Genomic DNA, 17,946 nt, shown 5'->3' on the forward strand with positions numbered 1-17,946 from the left:
CAGAAATATTACCTTGATAACTAACTAAATTGTTGAGGTACTAAAAAATAAAATGAATAAGTAAATTAAAGCTAAATATCAATATTTAAAAAGAAACTAATATAAATGACAAAAACACATAAAATGACTGAAACTTGAACTAAATTTAAGATATTAAAATAAAAGCTAATTCAAACCATTAATAATTAATATATATAAATACAGTATATAGTATATAAATAATGTTGACATGGTAAGTAACTAAAATTAGTAAAAGTTGAGCTATTAAAAAAACAAAAACAAAAAAAAAGTAAATAAAAGCTAAATAAAACTATTTACATATTAATATTACAAAAGCACATAAAATGACTTAAACTTGAACTAAATTTAAAATATAAAAATAAAAACTAATTCAAAACATTAATAAATAATATAATAGTATATAAATAATGCTGACATGGAAAGTAACTAAATAGTTGAGGTACTAAAAATAAACTGCAGCATAATTTTTGCAGTCAGATCGAAGCTGACTTGTATCTTCTCAAAGAGCACAAATTCTCATTATATTTTAATAGATATAGTGCCCAAAATGGGGGCAGCCCAACAAACGGCTGTTTAAAGCTGTGTTGGGCGGCTAATGGATGACTCAATAAAGAGTTCTCCTCTGACACCTCGCCCATATAAAGTGCCAGTGCTTGAGGCCTGAGGGAAGGCACAACACGAGGGCAAACTGATATTTTCATAACATCTGTCAAACTGTTGGGAGGAAGCACGCTCATGTTCTAAAATTTATCGCCGCGTTAATCTCCAGTCTTATCATTTATTTAGGCCCTGCCCTCCTTCAGGATTTAGTAATGCCTCTGGTCATTTTTTCCAAGGTCTGTTTTTTTATGATGCACATAGACTGAGTTTTGGTGTAGTGTGGTGTGGGTTGGTTTGACTGGAAATTGATGAAACGCAGAGCTGGTTAATAGTGGGACAGAGATTCTCTGTCCTGTCCTTCACCCGCACATGAGAAGAAGGTCAGAGATCAGCCCACAGTGAAGCTTGTGTGTTTCTGAACATGAAAAGTAGTTCACTCATTACGACAGAGGACACTGAGATGGGCTTTTCTCGCTTTTTGTTTCTCATCCACATTCTCTCCCTCTCCAGCAAAAAATTCCCCATGCTCACATTTCAAAGTCTCAGACTAACGCTAAATGCTAAAGTGCGACATCTCTCAGAGCTGTTGCCGCTTTTAGACTGCACCCTGTCTGGCCTATAGCTTAATGAAAATGAGTGCTAATTAACCCCTATGAGGATTGCCCATAATGGCTGTTGGGAAAGTGCCAGTTAAATTGATATCTGGGATGACTGCAACATGATGATGTAATGGGGTACAAGTAATGGATAATGTACAGTCAGACGGTCATTATCACAAAACGACCCCCAACAGGGTGATCAAGATCTCAACATAAAGTAGCAGGGGTTCTCAGCTCTTAAAAAAGTCTTATTTCTCGTTTTCACCAATTATGAGCTTGATAAGGTCTTAAATCAGAGCAGAAAGTCTTAAATTTATGAAGTCATGGCATTAGATGTTATGTGTTTTTGTGGAAATTAAACATATGATTTAGGGTAACACATTAGTTTGGGACTAATTCTCAATATTAACTATTTGCATGCATATTTCTAGCGTATTTTGTTTATTGGTATTTATAAATAGGGGTCAACCAATATGTTTTTCGGGGCTGTTGCCAATACAGATTATTACAGATCGAGTAGACCGATAACTGATGTTTTGAACCGATGTATATAGTCTGGTGTAAAAATGAAAATTAATGTCAAAATTAAGAATAACAAGTGCTCTGACAAAAACTTTTTTATTGGCAAATCGGTTTTGAAAATGACCGATAACCATAAAATTGCTTAATATCGGTGCCGATAATGGGTCAACCCTAATAAAGCATATTTGAATGCCTTATTTTGCATGACCATATTTTAGATACCTTTATCCTACCCTATACCTAAACTTAACAACTATCTTACTAATTATTAATAAGCGACAAATTAAAAGTTTATCGGGGGAAAGGTTGTATTTCATAGTTAGTTAATAGTGAGAGTTTGTCACCAAACTAAAGTGTGAGCAAGAGAATTTATGCTTAAAACATCAAAAAATATCTGTCAATGGAGTAATAATACTTTTTTTCTCCTTTAAATTAAGTGGATTTTTTAAGCCCACTGGCGGATGTTTGTTCTTGTTTGAACCATAAACCACGACTAGATCAGTTTCTCATGAAACAAGACCTTTTAACTTAGTTTGTTTTACTTCTCAACTAAATGTATCTTGAGTTAAGAGTCTTTAGACAATTGTACCTGAAAATAAGACAAAAATACAGAGGAAAAACACTTTTGCAGAGTGAACAGAAGGTAGCGTAATAGTTCTTTCAGTATGTAAATTTTGTAAAATGAAATTTAATAGTACATTTATTCCTTAAATTTTATTTACATGGTTTGAGAAAAATTAAGTGTTTAAAAAAGTCCTAACTTTGCTTTCATAAATGTACCCTCATGAGTAGGCAAATCTTGTATTACCCTGAAGGGGTTAACTTCTGAAGGGTTAACCAGCTGAGTGTATATTGTCTGTCTTATTTGAGAGCTACTTACCAAATAGATAGATGGATAGACAGACAGATAATATTTAGACAAATTAAGAAAAATGTTTACATCTTCATTGTGTTCAAAAGTTTTCACCCCCAGCTTTTAATGCATCGTTTTTCTCTTCTGAAGCATCAGTGAGTGTTTGAACCTTCGTAATATGAGTCCCTCAGTTGTCCTCATTGTCAAAAGATGGATCTCAAAATCATTCAGTCATTGTTGGAAAGGGTTCAAATTCAAAAAAATGTTGAAACACCAAATAATTTGTGGGGCCTGAAAGATTTTTCTGGAGAACAGTGGCCAGTTTAATTGTTCATGACAAACAAGGGACTCATGAACAACTGTCACTAAACAAAAAAAACAGCTGTGGGCCATTCAGGTAACAACACAGTATTAAGAATCAAGCGTATGTAAACTTTTGAACGGGGTCATTTTTATAAATTCAACTATTATATTTTTTGTGGACTACATGTAAACATCCTTCCTGTGAAATATCTTATTCAGGTCAGTACTAAATAAACAATAATATGCATTTTGATCCCTCTTATTTTGGTTTAAATAATTAACATTTTGCAGATTCTGCAAGGTGTATGTAAACTTTTGACCTCAACTATAGACAGACAGACAGATGGACATTAAAAATTGATTTGAAATATTTTTATTATGTTAGAAGAAAGAGACTACAGCGATATAAAGCACATATGAGACATTAGAGAAGCATAGTGTAGGACACTAAAGCCCCTCCATCTTGCATTTCAGCCGCTATAAAAATCTGTGATTAACTCAGCTGTCAGCACTGTTATAAATTTGACTATCTGACTCTCTTCACATTGCTTCAGTAAGGTGATTTCACTCTAAATTCTCTTCTTTCCAGTAGTCAAAAAACTTCAGAGATCGTTACCTTAAGTATTCCCCATTCCTCACAGTCACTGGCAAACCCAGTAGTTAACACAGAGTGGCAATATACCTCGTGCACAGCTGTCACGCACTCCATCTTTCATCCGAAGATTGCAAACGCTCTTCATTCTAGTGAAAAATAAAATAAAGTGCAACCAAATACAGCACCATGATAAACACTTACTGAAAAACTTTTTACTAGTTATTTTAAAAAGTTGTCAGTTGAGCATTCAAACTTGCAACACCTTGCACATAAAGGAAGTTTTAAAAGTCAGTGGAGTCCAAACTAAAACTGACTTTCATTGTATAAACCAGTGTTAATTTTGACCGCAAATTTTGATTTAAGCATAGTCTTTTGACTAAAAGGCCATTTAGTTTTAGTCATATTTTAGTCATCTGAATTGTTTTAGTTTTAGTCGACTAAATATCATAAGATTTTAGTTGACTAAATCTACAGTAGATTTAGTCAGCTAAAATCTAATGGGCTTAGTTACAGTGTAATCCATTTATTAAAGGAGAAGTCCACTTCCAGAACAACAATTCACAAATAATTTACTCACCCCCTTGTCATCCAAGATGTTCATGTCTTTCTGTCTTCAGTCATGAAAAAATTATGTTTTTTGAGGAAATCATTTCAGGATTTTTCTCCATATAATGGACTTCATTGGTGCCCTGATTTTGAAATTCCAAAATGTAGTTTAAATGCAGTTTCAGAGGGCTCTAAACGATCCCAGCCGAGGAAGAAGGGTCTTACCTAGCGAAACGATCTGTCATTTTTTTTGGAAAATAAAAATTTGTATACTTTTTAAGCTACAAAAAAACTTTGTAGCACAGGCTCTGGGATGCGCGTTCACGTACTATTGAATCATGTCAAAAGGTCATTCAGAACATAGGCAGAACCACAGACCCAGTGTTTACAAAGCGAATGTGCAAAGACTAAGAAAGTGCAAGTAAGTCAAACGCTGTTTACAAACAAAAATGTCACATGTTTCTGAAGTTGTAGGAGAAAATAACATGGAGTTTTTCAACATACTCTATCTTTTTGAGCCGGAGTACACAGACGATGAATTTGTGGTGATTCAAAGACATGATTCGTAGTAGTGATGTGAAGTTCGGATCATTTTACCGACTTTGAACTTTGAGTCTCGTTCAGCAAAATGAACGAATCTTTTTTCGAGTTGTTTCATTCATTTTAGCAAAATCAGCATCACGTGACAGCCCCATAAGATGAACGAACAACTCGAAAAACCCAAAGACTCCAAACAGGTGAACTAATTCCAGCATGCGCGACTGAATGAATCACTCCCCGAGACGACTCGTTCTTCCCGAGTCACATTAAAAATTCGTTCATTTTTGAATCGTTTGAATCGTTCAAGAACGACCAGGCATGCGCATCCCAGAGCCTGTTCTACACAAACGTTTGTGCTTAAAAAGTATTAAAAAATTTATTTTTTGAAAACAATGACAGATCGTTTTCCACGGCTGGGATCGTTTAGAGCCCTTTGAAACTGCATTTAAACTGCATTTTGGAAGTTTAAATTCAGGGCACTAATGAAGTCCATTATATGCAGAAAAATCCTGAAATGTTTTGCTCAAAAAAACATAATTTCTTTACAACTGAAGAGAGACAAGACATGAACATCTTGGATGATAAGGGGGTGAGTACATTATTTGTAAATTGTTGTTCTGGAAGTGGACTTCTCCTTTAAGCATTTCTCTAAAATTACCAGGTTTGATTTTAAGGTTTTATCATGATAAACACAAATTTAATTGCTGTGACACACAACATGCCTTTATATTAAAATTAAATGAAACCACTTCTCATTAAGAAACAAGAACATAGTCTTCTTTTTAATGCATTATGCATTCTTTATAACAACTTACCACATTTTTCATTCCTTCAAGCAGACATATTTATTTATATTAATCTTTATTAGGGCTACTAAAGTGATTCAGTCAAGAGCAGTGAGTGATTTTCTGTCTTTCTTTTGTTGCTTGATTAACATCAATGCCACAGACAATAAACAACTAAATTAGGCTGCTGTCCCTTTAAAACCAATGCATGGATGCAATGTACTGATACATGTCCGATGTTCTCTGTGAACTGTTTACGTTCACTTAGGACATAACTGAGTGTGTTTACATGAATACTCATCAAAATGGACAATTTGACATCATTTTGTGTGTATTTCTCCGTTCATGAGAAGCAAAAGAGTACTTGTGCGCTGTGTGAGAGGCGCTGCTTGGGTGTCTGCACTCAGAAAACCGGACCAAATTGAGTTCTCTTTTGCGTCGTCAAATTTATCCATATGTCTGCTATTTTCTTACTCCCAGATGTTGACATTTTTGAACATTTTATAAGACGTGCAACAAATTTAACTAGCTTACAGCCCGGATAGATCAATAGGCTATAATACAGTCCATATATACGCATCTAACCTCCTAACCACGCTGCAGATTTGTTCTGAATACATCTCTTGCCCTCCATAACATTTTCATCTAAATTTTATTTGTTGACGAAAATGTTTTTTGCATTCAAAATGAGTTTTTGTTTTGTTATCGTCTCGTTTTTGTTGGTAAGAAAATGTTGTTGAGGAAAATTATTTGTCAGTGAAATTAACACTGGTATGAACAAAAACAAGACATAAACAAAATAAATCAAAAGGGAATTAAAGGAAAATTAATAATATAAAACAAACAAACAAACAAAAAAAATGACACATCACAAAAAAAAAAAAAAAACTACATAAAAACAAGACAAAACATTAAACAATATGAAAATAAAACACCCAACAAACACTGTAACAACAAATTTACCAGTCAGAATGAAGTATATCAGAAGTAGCAGTTGTGAATGGGGTGGCCAACCATAGCCCGCCTCTGTGTTAACCACGTTAAATATTTTTAATACCTTTAAACTAGACAAATTAATCACCCGTGTTTACGTTAATTTTGACAGCACTTGTAATAAAGCTATTTAGTCGCCAGATTCCAACTTTTGTAGGCTCTTTGCAGTTTGCCTGCATAGAATTAAAAACAGAGACAGCTGACAAATTGCTCACTGGATGTTTTATAATGATTGTAAATGGTGAGATGTCATTTCTGGAAAAAGCTGAACACAATACTGTATTTCTGAAGTATTGATTAGCTGTTTGGGTGTTATACCCAAGAGAGGCTCATTGCGTGTACCTTTTGTCTAAAATAAACTTCCAGAAGTTCGAAAAGTTCTGTTGACCATCGATCTCAGCGTGTGATGCAACTATCTTCGGCAAGCTTTGACAAGCTGAGACAGCCTTGCTTCATAGCCACCATTACCCATAGGTTCTGTTTTATATTTATTTGTACCAATAGCATGGCTTCTCCTTATGTGAGAGCCCTGTTAGCAGATGCTGTATATAGTGTGTCGCTGAAGGGCAGTTTGGAAATTAGCGGTGACATGCTCAAAGTGTCTAGAGGCCTTGCGGTCTGTGCCTCTTCCCACGCAAACCCCAGACGGAGTGTAAAACAATCCCTCCAGCCCAGACACAGCCCAAAGCCTGCGCTTTAGTAAAAATGCTGCTTGAGAATAATACAAGCATCCAAAAAATTAAATAAATATCAGACAGAATTACAACAGAGTCAATTTCATTCCCAGATAAATGGCGGCCGCGCAATAAATCATCTTCGTGTCTGGGAGAAATGGTCAAAAATGAGCTTGTAAAGAAGCCGTGGACTGCAAACCATATTAATGATTGAAATTCCTTTACTTTGAAAGACTGAATCCTTTGAACGGGGTATGGAAGATATTAGATTGGACAGCATTATTTGGCCTCTCTCACAAGGAGGCTTAGAGGCATCTGATGATTTTTACATGACAGTGAACTCAGCATAAACCATATGATTTGTCAGTAATCATAAATTCTGTCTCTGATTGGTCAGAAAACCGAACATGCAGTCTTAGATCCATTATTTGTGATGCACTTAAAGGGATAGTTCACCCAAAAATGAAAATTACCCCATGATTTACTCACCCTCAAGCCATTCTAGGTGTGATTTTCATCTCTAGGATGATTTTCTTCTTTCAGATGAATGCAGTCGGGTTATATTAAAAACAACCTGATCTCATGATGAAAACGCAAGATGCAAAATACGCGGAATTGAGCTCCTTTAAAGGGGTCATCGGATGCCCATTTTCCACAAGTTGATATGATTCTTCAGGGTCTTAATGAAAAGACTATAATATACTTTGGTTAAAAATTCTCAATGGTAGTGTAAAACAACACCCTTTTTACCTTGCCAAAATCAGCTCTGCAAAAATCATCTCATTCTGGTCGAGGCTGCTTTAAATGCAAATGAGCTCTGCTCACCCTGCCCCTCTCTTCTCTCTGTGGAAAGATGAGTCTGTTTACTTCAGCCGCATTTAGCCGTGTTTAGCCACTAAACTTGCTAACTAGCACATCATTAGGAAAGGTGATTACAAAGATTCATAAAAAAACTCTTATACACACTTCTGCTGTAAGTGAAGCTGGATCATGAGTGATTTGCGCGGACATAGACGGATATATGTAGATCGGGAGGTGCATTCCCTTCACAAACAAACATAATCTACTGCATCTTCAGCAGCTCAGAGTAAATGACAACCACTATGTTCATTATTACATCCAGCAACACAACACCTCAATTGTTCAATCTGAGATATTTTTGTCTAACTTACATCCCTGCTCTGGCATCGAAACAAAGAGGTTGGACTGTTACAGCTGATCCGAGGTAAAACGCTCATGTCAATCAACTATCGTGGGAGCGGCCTCTGTCGGTGTGACAGGTCTGAGAATGGCTCGATTTGAAAAAGGCAATATTATTTTTACAGATTCATTAAAAACCACTGCATGGATTTTATCATTATAGGGTAGATTTGTACATACACTGCCAACACACATTAATTTTCAAATAACATGTAAAAGTAAACTTAGCATCTGCTGACCCCTTTAACACTACTGCCGCGGGTTGTTTTTGATGTCCGCGGGTTGAAGTGACCCCAATAACGTCATATTTAGCCCCTGAAATATGAATTTACCAGGGGAACCCCAACAAAAAAAACGTGGACTCATTCTCCGGAATGCGATTTTTAACGGGGGACCCCCCTCAAAACGCGATTGGGCTAGATTTGAGTAGCAATTGGGTGGGTTTTATTGTGAAAACCTGGCAACCCTGACCGACTGATGTACGTTTCGTGAAATATTCGATGTGAAATGTCCACTGGGTGGCGCTAAAAGAGTGTTCCTTTTTCCCCCCGGAACAGATGAGTGTATAAATGGTACATTTTATGTGACGTTGGTTGTTCGTGTCACCGCAGTTCTGACTTGAAATGTCCAGTGCTGCTATAACTCTAATGCTCTGTGACTTTTTAAAAAAAAGCATCTGCACTACACCTACCTGATTGTATGAACAAAAGCAGATGTGACGTAAAAACGCAATTGCAAGTGTGCCATTTTAGCTTGTTTTTTGATCTCTCATCTTTTAGCTTTTTCATTGTGAGTCATGTTTTTCACAGGATTCGTACCCAAGGATTCCGCATCCTAAGTCAAATTCCGCATTTCTGTTATGTCCGGAAAGCAAAACATATGACGCTTCAATCATAAAACATAGCTGTGTATGACAACGATTACAAATGCTCGCTGTTTTACCGCCTCTAGTGTTCATTTCTGTTGTAAAGTCCATGTGATATGTACTTATTGGTACGTATTCGCGTCTTGCGAAAAAGTTCCCACATGTACAGAGATCAGGTATGAGATCAGGTGTCCTGGCTCTTCCAAACTTTACAATAGCAGTCTCCTCTTGGCTTATATCGAAATTCTTCGAATTTTTATTTTTATTTTTGTACAAATCATCGCTTTGTACTTCTACGTTGACGGTTTATAAAATTTTAAATATGGATATACACCAATTCACTTCAGAAGGCCTTTATTAACCCCTCAGAGCCTTGTGGAGTACTTTTTATGATGGATGGATGCACTTTATAGGTCTTCAAAATCTCAACAGCCGTTCACTGCCATTATAAATTTTGGAAGAGCCAGGACATTTTTTAATATAACTCTTCAGGCGATTGTTTTCATCTGAAAGAAGAAAGTCATATACACCTAGAATGGCTTGAGGCCAAGCAAATCATTTTTGCGTAAACTATCACTCTAAATGAACTGTATAGTTTGGAGTTAGACAATATGTAAATGTAAAACGAAGTATGTTGAACAGGCTGTTTGCTGTGCAGACCAAGAGTATTTGGTGTGGAGCTGGCTGACCTCTTTAGCGCTGAATGAGAATGAGAATCTAACTGGAATGCTATGAGAATGAGAATAGTAATCATCACTGTTTTCCAGCTGGTCTGCCTGGAGGAATCTAGACGTGGGCTGCATCAACGCTCCTACACGTCAACATCACAAATGCTCTTCTCCTCTCTTATAACTCCGTTCCACACTGTAGGTTTGTGTCTGCTAGGGGTGCCGGAACTGGGGGGCCCCGGGTGTGCGCTCCTCCACTTTTAGCCCACTCAACCAACGTTAGCTGGCTGAAATTAAAATATGTATCTTTGCTGAATCACATTACAAGCACATTTCTGAGACAGGCTAGTGTTTATGTAGAGAGATAATCAATAAATGCAACACTGATGATTTTTGAAGTGATTTTTATACATTTTATTTCTAATATCTTACTATTATTACTAGTAAATTGATGTTAAATTATTAACATTTTAATTAGATTAAAAATGAGAAAGAATAAAAGGTGATATAAAAATGTTATTCTACAATTGATGATAATATTGTGAAATATTTTTACAGTTTGAAATAACTATTTTCTATTTTAGTACATTTTATAGTGTATTTTATTCCTTTAATGGAAAATCTGAATTTTCAGCAGCCATTACTCCTGACTTCAGTGTCACGTGACCCTTCAGAAATCTTTTATTCAGTCATAATGAAGGATTTATTCAAAAATCATACTTATTTGCTGCTAAAGAAACATTTCATATTATTATAAATGTTAAAAAAAAAATTGTGCTGCTCAATATTTTATGGAAACTGTGAACAACTGGACGATTTTTGCATGTATAGAACATTCAAACAGCATTTATTTGAAATCAAAATCTTGTACATTTCTTTGCCTTCACTTTTGATAAATTTAATTCATCATTTCTAATAAAATTATTCGTTTTATTAAAAAAATAAATAAATTAAACTCCAGACATTATAAATTTTATTTATACTTTCATTAAATGTAATCCTTCCTTTCTAATAAAAGTATTAATCTTATTAAAAAATAAATAAAATAATAATAATAATAATAATAATAATAATAATAATAATAATAATAATAAATTAATTAATTACTTAAATTAAACATAAAGTATATATATATATATATATATATATATATAAAAAGTATTTTAAATAAATTATTACATTAAATAAATTAATACAATTATTTACCTTAAATTTGGGTAAATTTAATTCATCCTTGCTAATAAAAGTATAAATTTTATTTTTTAAAAAGTAATTTATATTTAATTTATATTTATATATATATATTATAAAATAAAATAATTAAACTGACCCCAAACATTATATATTTTATTTATGATTATTATAAACTTTCAGTAAATTTAACCCATTCTTGCTAATAAAAATATTAATCTAAAAAAAATAGCAATAAAAAATAAAATAATAATAAAAAATAAATACAATTTTTAGTTAAATTAAACATTGTACATTTCTTTACTTTCACATTCTGTAAATTTAATCCAAACTGGCTAATAAAATATTAATCTTAAATGAAATGAAATCCAATGAAATAAAATGAAATCCAATTAAATTAAATTAAATATTAACCCTGAATGTTTGACTAGTGTATCAAAGTAAAAAAAAAAAAAAAAAACTGTAGTACTTGCTGAGAGCCAGTATGCTACAGACATATCAAGCATCCCTAAAATGTTTCTGCCTTGTATGATTTGTATCAGACTGCCTTGATATTGTGTTTCTCAGTGCCAAATCAGTGTGTAATACAGACAATTATTATTCATGAACTGAGTCTCATCCATGTAGTGACATCACAAGTCGCCAACCTTCTGTCTCCTCAATCTAAAACCCGTTCTGCACCACTGCGCTCTCGTCTCTCAGTATTCTCTAACTAGAACAGCCCTCTGCGTTTAAACTCCGATTCACCTTTCTACATTTCTTGCCACTTCACGTCCCATTAAGAGACGAGACGACATGCGTAATTGTCTTAAAGGCCTGTTGCAGGTTCTCCTGCCAATTCTACTCAGATGGAAGAACGGGTCAGTAAGAGTGTACTTTTTGGAGTTCCCCAAAAAGGCCCAGAAGAGCCCAGACTGTGGCATGCTATCTGTCCTTTCGGTTTATTTAGATGGAGTGGACTGATTAACTTAGTGTGCTCTTTAGAACAAAGGCACCCATTCTTTGGCCCGTGCATTGTTTGGCAGTTGGCTGTGTTGCTCCCAGAATCCTCTGCTGATGTCACAACCCATAGCATGCTTGGCCTGGCCGGCAGTCTGAAAGAGAGCTGAAGTATGAGAGAGGAATAATGCCACCGTAATAAAGTGCCCTACAGAGGCTAGATAGATCAGCCGCTCTCCTCTCAATTTTTCAATAACCCCTGTCTGCATTCTTTAGGAAATAGAAAAAGAGGGGGAAATCTGTTGGTTGGCGTTGTTAACCTTAATGGGCACTGAATGGTATTTAAACATGCCCCTGAGAGACCCAGATGAGCTCTTGTTCTGGTTATGTGTTTTATCGCACTGCCCACTTCAGTTATTAAAGGCCTTCGCTTTTATTGTTTCTCTCTCTTTGTTTGTCTCTCTCTTCTCTGTCCTATTGATATGCCTCTGTAGCTCAGATACAGTCTCTCAACTGTTCTCAGATACTATTCACAATATGAGTGTGTATTATTATATTATATTATATTATATTATATTATATTATATTATATTATTCTAGAGTAAATACATTTATAATTGCTATTATTTAAAGCTGTATATTCATAAAATAATGAATAAATGAATCAATGTTTTATATTTTATATTTTTTGTATTATATTATATTATATTATATTATATTATATTATATTATATTATATTTCTTTTAGTAAATGAGTGGTGTATATGTAGTTTGGGGTAAATAATAGTAATTATAAACAAGAAATTCAAAGACAAGAGTAAATACATTTATAGGGATACAAATAATTGCTATTATTTAAAATTGTATATTCATTAAAAAATGATCAAACAAACAAATAAATAAAAATTCCTTAATGTATCACAGTTATATTATGTTAAATGATATTAAATGATATTATATAATATTATTATATTATATTATATTATATTATATTATATTATATTATATTATATTATATTATATTAGATTAGATTAGATTTCTTTTAGTAAATGAGTGGTGTATATGTAGTTTGTAGTAAATAATAATTCTTTTTATTTTTTTAGCAAGAAATTCAAAGACAAGAGTAAATACATTTATAATGTTACAATAATTGCTATTATTTAAAAAACAAATAAATTATTGGATTATTATTAAAAAAACAAGTAAATAATTAAACAAACAAACATTAAATAAATTGTTTACAATAAACAAATAATTGCAGTGAGCATAAGAGACTTCTTATATAATAATAATAATAATAAATATCTTATTATTATTATATTATATTATATTATATTATATTATATTATATTATATTATATTATATTATATTATATTATATTATATTATATTTGCATAAATTATTTGACAATGAATCCTGCATTATGTTTCTTTTAGTACATAGCAGTGTATATTTAAATTGGGGTAAGTTTATTTTATTTTATTTTATTTTTTAAGACATTTATTTAATATCTTACTTTCCCCAAACCTGTGATTTTTTTTTTTTTTTTGTGAATTTACATTATATTATGTTATATTATATTATAAGGAAAACACACATTTTAAAAGTTGCCATTTACAGTTTTAGGGGAAAATAAAATCTAATGAGTTTTTTTACCCTGAGATTAAGAATTCTTACATTTCCCATCCTGTTTGGGTGTGTTATATTTCCAAATCGCTGCCTGGAGGTAGCACATGCATAATTATTTTGGTGATACTGTCAGCATATTAAGAACCACTCCTGATATCGAGCAGACTGTTATAACCCCAGGCTTACTATATCTGTGTCCCTTCAACTTCCCTGTATTCCTTAATGACTTCACCTCAAAGAGAGTTGAAAGGTAGCCAAAAAGACATGCTTACTAAAAACTCACTCATTATTCAATGCCTCGAAAGAGCAAGAATTCTCCTTCCCCCCACATTAGTAGTCTAGACACCCCAGCGGCAAGGGAACGAAGATAGCTGACAAATTTCTGACATGAGGGATCTGACAGGAGCATCAAGAGCGCCTATTCAGTACTTAATCTTAATATGCATTTAATGAGAACAATAAACGTGACCAGCCACGGGACCTGCCCGCAGACTCTCACCTCTAGTGAATATTTCACATGTCAGGAGACGCCGCGGTACATGCGGCCGATGACATTGAAGCCGGAATCGACATAATTAATGGAGCTCTGTATGCATAGTGCATATATCATATCGCCGCTGCTTTGATTTTGCATTCACGAAGGATGCGAAGAGTTGATTGCATTGTCTGTTGTGTTAATCTCATTCGCTTGTCTCTTCTTCTCTTCTTCCAGCATATGTTTGATTGAGAGCTCCCAGAGGACATCCCGCAACCGAAAGAGAGCTTGTGCAGCCCAACGGCTGAAATCTACACCAGCTGCATTGCAGCAAGCGCTTCCACAGCATCCTATAGCGATCGCATGACCTTTTTGGGTTTTCTAAGGGGGCAACGTGAAGTCTGTTGCTTAGTAGATAAGTCCCGAAGCTCTTAGGGCTTAATGAATCGATGTTGCCGGATCGCTGATGGGTCTGATGAATCCTCACCTCTGAATCTCAGGATACAATCAGCCTCGTGCTCTCAGATAGAGGAGCTCATGTTGATTAGTGATACAGGGGCTCTCAATGGTTCGCTGATAACAGCAGAAGGTACCAATGTCTTGACAAGCCACTCTTTGTGTAATGGCGTGGATCGAACGACGCCGCTATTCACAGACATAAATAGGTAGAGAGGAATTAAGAAGCAGAGGAGTTAATTAAACAAATCTTGCAGCGATTGAATGGCGGTTTTATTGAGTGGTTTCTCAGAGACGAATCGTTTTCTGGTGGCAAAACTAAAGTGATTCGACAGACATGCCCAGTAGATTTGCCTGCCAAGATGTGCTTTTTCAGTACCTGTCTATATTGTGATGGTTCACCTAAAAATGAAGATTCTGTCTTACAGGATTAGTTCACTGCCAGAATAAAAAATTTCTGATAATTTACTCACCCCCATGTCATGTTCAGCGAAATGAAGGTTTTTGGGGAAAACATTCTAGGATTTTCATCATCTGGTGGAGTTCAATGGGATCCTGTGGGAGGATTATCTAGTGTAACAATTGCTCATTTCTAAAGTTATATACTTTTTAACCACAAATGCTCATCTTGCACTAGCTCGACTTCACGCATTATTGTGTCACATTGGAAAGGTCACACATGACGTAGACGGAAGTACCGACCCAATGTGTTTACAAAGCAAATGTGCAAAGAAAGTCAAACGCCCTTTACAAAAAAGGTAAAACAACTGTGCTTGAATGTCGGATGCTTTTGACGTTGGAGGAAAAAATGAGATGAAATGAGATGAGAGTTCTTCGCCATATCCTACCTTTTTGCATTGGAGTACACAGACGAAGAACTAACCGTACGTGACCTTTCCAGCATGATTACGTAATGCGTGAACTCACTGGCGTGCTAGAGCTAGTGCAAGATGAGCATTTGTGGTTGAAAAATGTATAAATTTGTATTTATTTATTTTAGAAAATGACCATTGGTTCACTACATAAATTCCTTATTCCTCACCTGGGATCATATAGAGCAGGGGTGTCAAACTCAGTTCCCTGTAGTGCCGCAGCCCTGCAGAGTTTTGTTCCAACCTTGCTCCAACACACATACTATGCAGTTTTCAATTAAGCCTGAAGGACTTGATTAGCTGGATCAGGTGTGTTTAATTAGGGTTGCATCTAGGGTTGACACCCCTGAGCCTTCTGAAGCTGCATTGAAACTGCAATTTGGACGTTCAACCAGTTGATCCCCATTGAAATCCACTATATGGAGAAAAATCCTGGAATGTTTTTCTCAAAAACCTTAATTTATTTTTGACTGAAGAAGAACATCTTGGATGACACAAAGGTGTATAAATGATCAGGATTTTATTATTCTGGAAGTGAACTAACCCTTTAATTTACTTAACTTGATTTAGGTTTTTCATTCATGAAACATAAAAGCTGATGCACGTAAAGTTTAGGTATCATAAATGTGATAATTTTGACTTATGTGCTAGGCTCATTCCAGCTCAAATTTTTGATTTGCTATGATTTAAAATGACTTTAGAAAGCTGGCAGCATCTTTATATTACTGTTACGCAGAGATTGGTAAGTCTATTAGTAAAATCTGTTGACTTTAGCAATCTGTGTTGCATTATGTGCCAATGGCAAAAATGAGGAAAGAGCACTTTTCAATTTTTTTTCTCCAAAGTTTGCATGCCTGTAACTCAAAAAGTTTTAAAGATATTTTAATGCACTTTTAGATAGTTCCTTTTAGTGCCTTTATTTTTAAGGCCCTGTATGGTTCAGTTCCAGAGAAATTGGGCTCTAAATAGGGATCTAAAGAGGTCATACGATAGCTTTATGTAAGAAAAAGAAAGAAATATTCACTGAAAATCTTCACAGAAGAGCTAAAAATGTAAATATTATTCACTGAAAATCTTTAATAGATCAAAATGTTAAAAATTGTTCACTGTAGGTGAACATAATAGACTAAAATTTTAATTACAATTCACTAAAAATATTTACTGAATAGATTAAAATTTAAATCATTATTCAAGGAAAGTCTTTTCACAAGAGATGAACTCTGAAATCATTGTTCACTGGAAAAATAAATAAATAAACAAATAAATATTCACTGAAAATTTCAGAAACAGTTGTTTTTGACGTGCTCATGAGAGCTCAGACCAGAAGTAGCAATATTCAGTTTGTGAATCTTTTCGACGAATCACTTGATCCAGTTCACAAAACTGAATGTTTTGTTTTGTTTTTTTTTTACAAATGAGAGATTCTGTCTCAAGTTCAACTGTTTGACTCTTATGGAAACCTGTTTCCGCCACTGAATAAAGAATAAAAAAGGTAATTGCGACTTTTTATCTCACAATTCTGACTTTTTTTTCTCATAATTGTGAGTTAAAAAAGTCAGAATTGTGAGACTTGCAATTCTGAGGTTTTTTCTCACAATGGCGAGTTTATATCTCACAATTCTGACTTTTTTTCTCAGAATTGCGAGTTTGTATCTTGCAATTGTTGACTGTTGAGTTACGAGATATAAATTCGCAATTGTGAGTTATAATATCAAATTCTGAAGGAGAAAAAAGACAGATATTTTCTCTGAATTGCAAGCTTATATCTCACAATTCTGATTTTTTTCCTTGAAAATTGCGAGTTTAAATCTCGAATGTTTTTCTTGCAATTGCGAGTTTATATCACACAATTCTGATAAAAAAAGTCTGAACTGTGAGTTTATATCTCACAATTCAGACATTTTTACCTTGCAATTGTAAGTTTTTATCTCACAATTCTGAGAAAAAAGTCAGAATTGTGAAATAAAAAGTCGCAATTACCTTTTTTTTCAGTGATGGAAATTGGCTTCCATAGACTTAAGTCCCAACACTTAGTAACTCCTTAGAATAAAAGCTTATCCATACATTTTAGTCTGTGTCTCACACAAAAATATCATATGACGTGTCTATGACATGGAATATATATTCAGTGGACTACTTTTATTATCCTTATGCATCTTTTTGAAGTCCTCGTTCACTTCCAGTTCACTGAAAACGTTTTTCACCTTTTATGTTCCATGGAAGAATAGAATCAAATTTGGAATGACATGACTGTGAGTAAATAATAATAACAAATTTCATTTTTTGGGGCGTACTATCGCTTTAAAATGTAAATCAGTCAGTTTTAAGCTTGTCATTAGCCACGGATTAAGAGCCTCCATTCTCTACTCCTCGCTGCCATCTTTGTGTCAGCGGATTTCTCTGTATTCATGTCCAGGACTAGTTGCGTTTGGATAATGTCCCTGTTCTGTATTTCAGCCCTCTGTAGATGGTGCCAAACACTAATGCTCTTATAGACATGACTTGCATCATGCTATAAGCCTTTGACGGCCAGTTCTTTTGTGAAAATAAATGATTGAGGAAGGAACAAAACAGACTCCCATGATACACCGCTGAGCTCTGTGGTCCTGCGCTCCTCA

General features: G+C 34.4%; 1 protein-coding gene across 1 annotated transcript in view; it reads left to right on the plus strand.

Moving 5' to 3' along the window:
- The window catches only part of col14a1a (collagen, type XIV, alpha 1a), a 169,112-nt gene that overhangs the window by 31,752 nt on the left and 119,414 nt on the right, over window positions 1–17,946 (plus strand).

This window comes from Labeo rohita, chromosome 16 (genome assembly GCF_022985175.1).
Source record: "Labeo rohita strain BAU-BD-2019 chromosome 16, IGBB_LRoh.1.0, whole genome shotgun sequence".
NCBI classification, from domain to species: domain Eukaryota; kingdom Metazoa; phylum Chordata; class Actinopteri; order Cypriniformes; family Cyprinidae; genus Labeo; species Labeo rohita.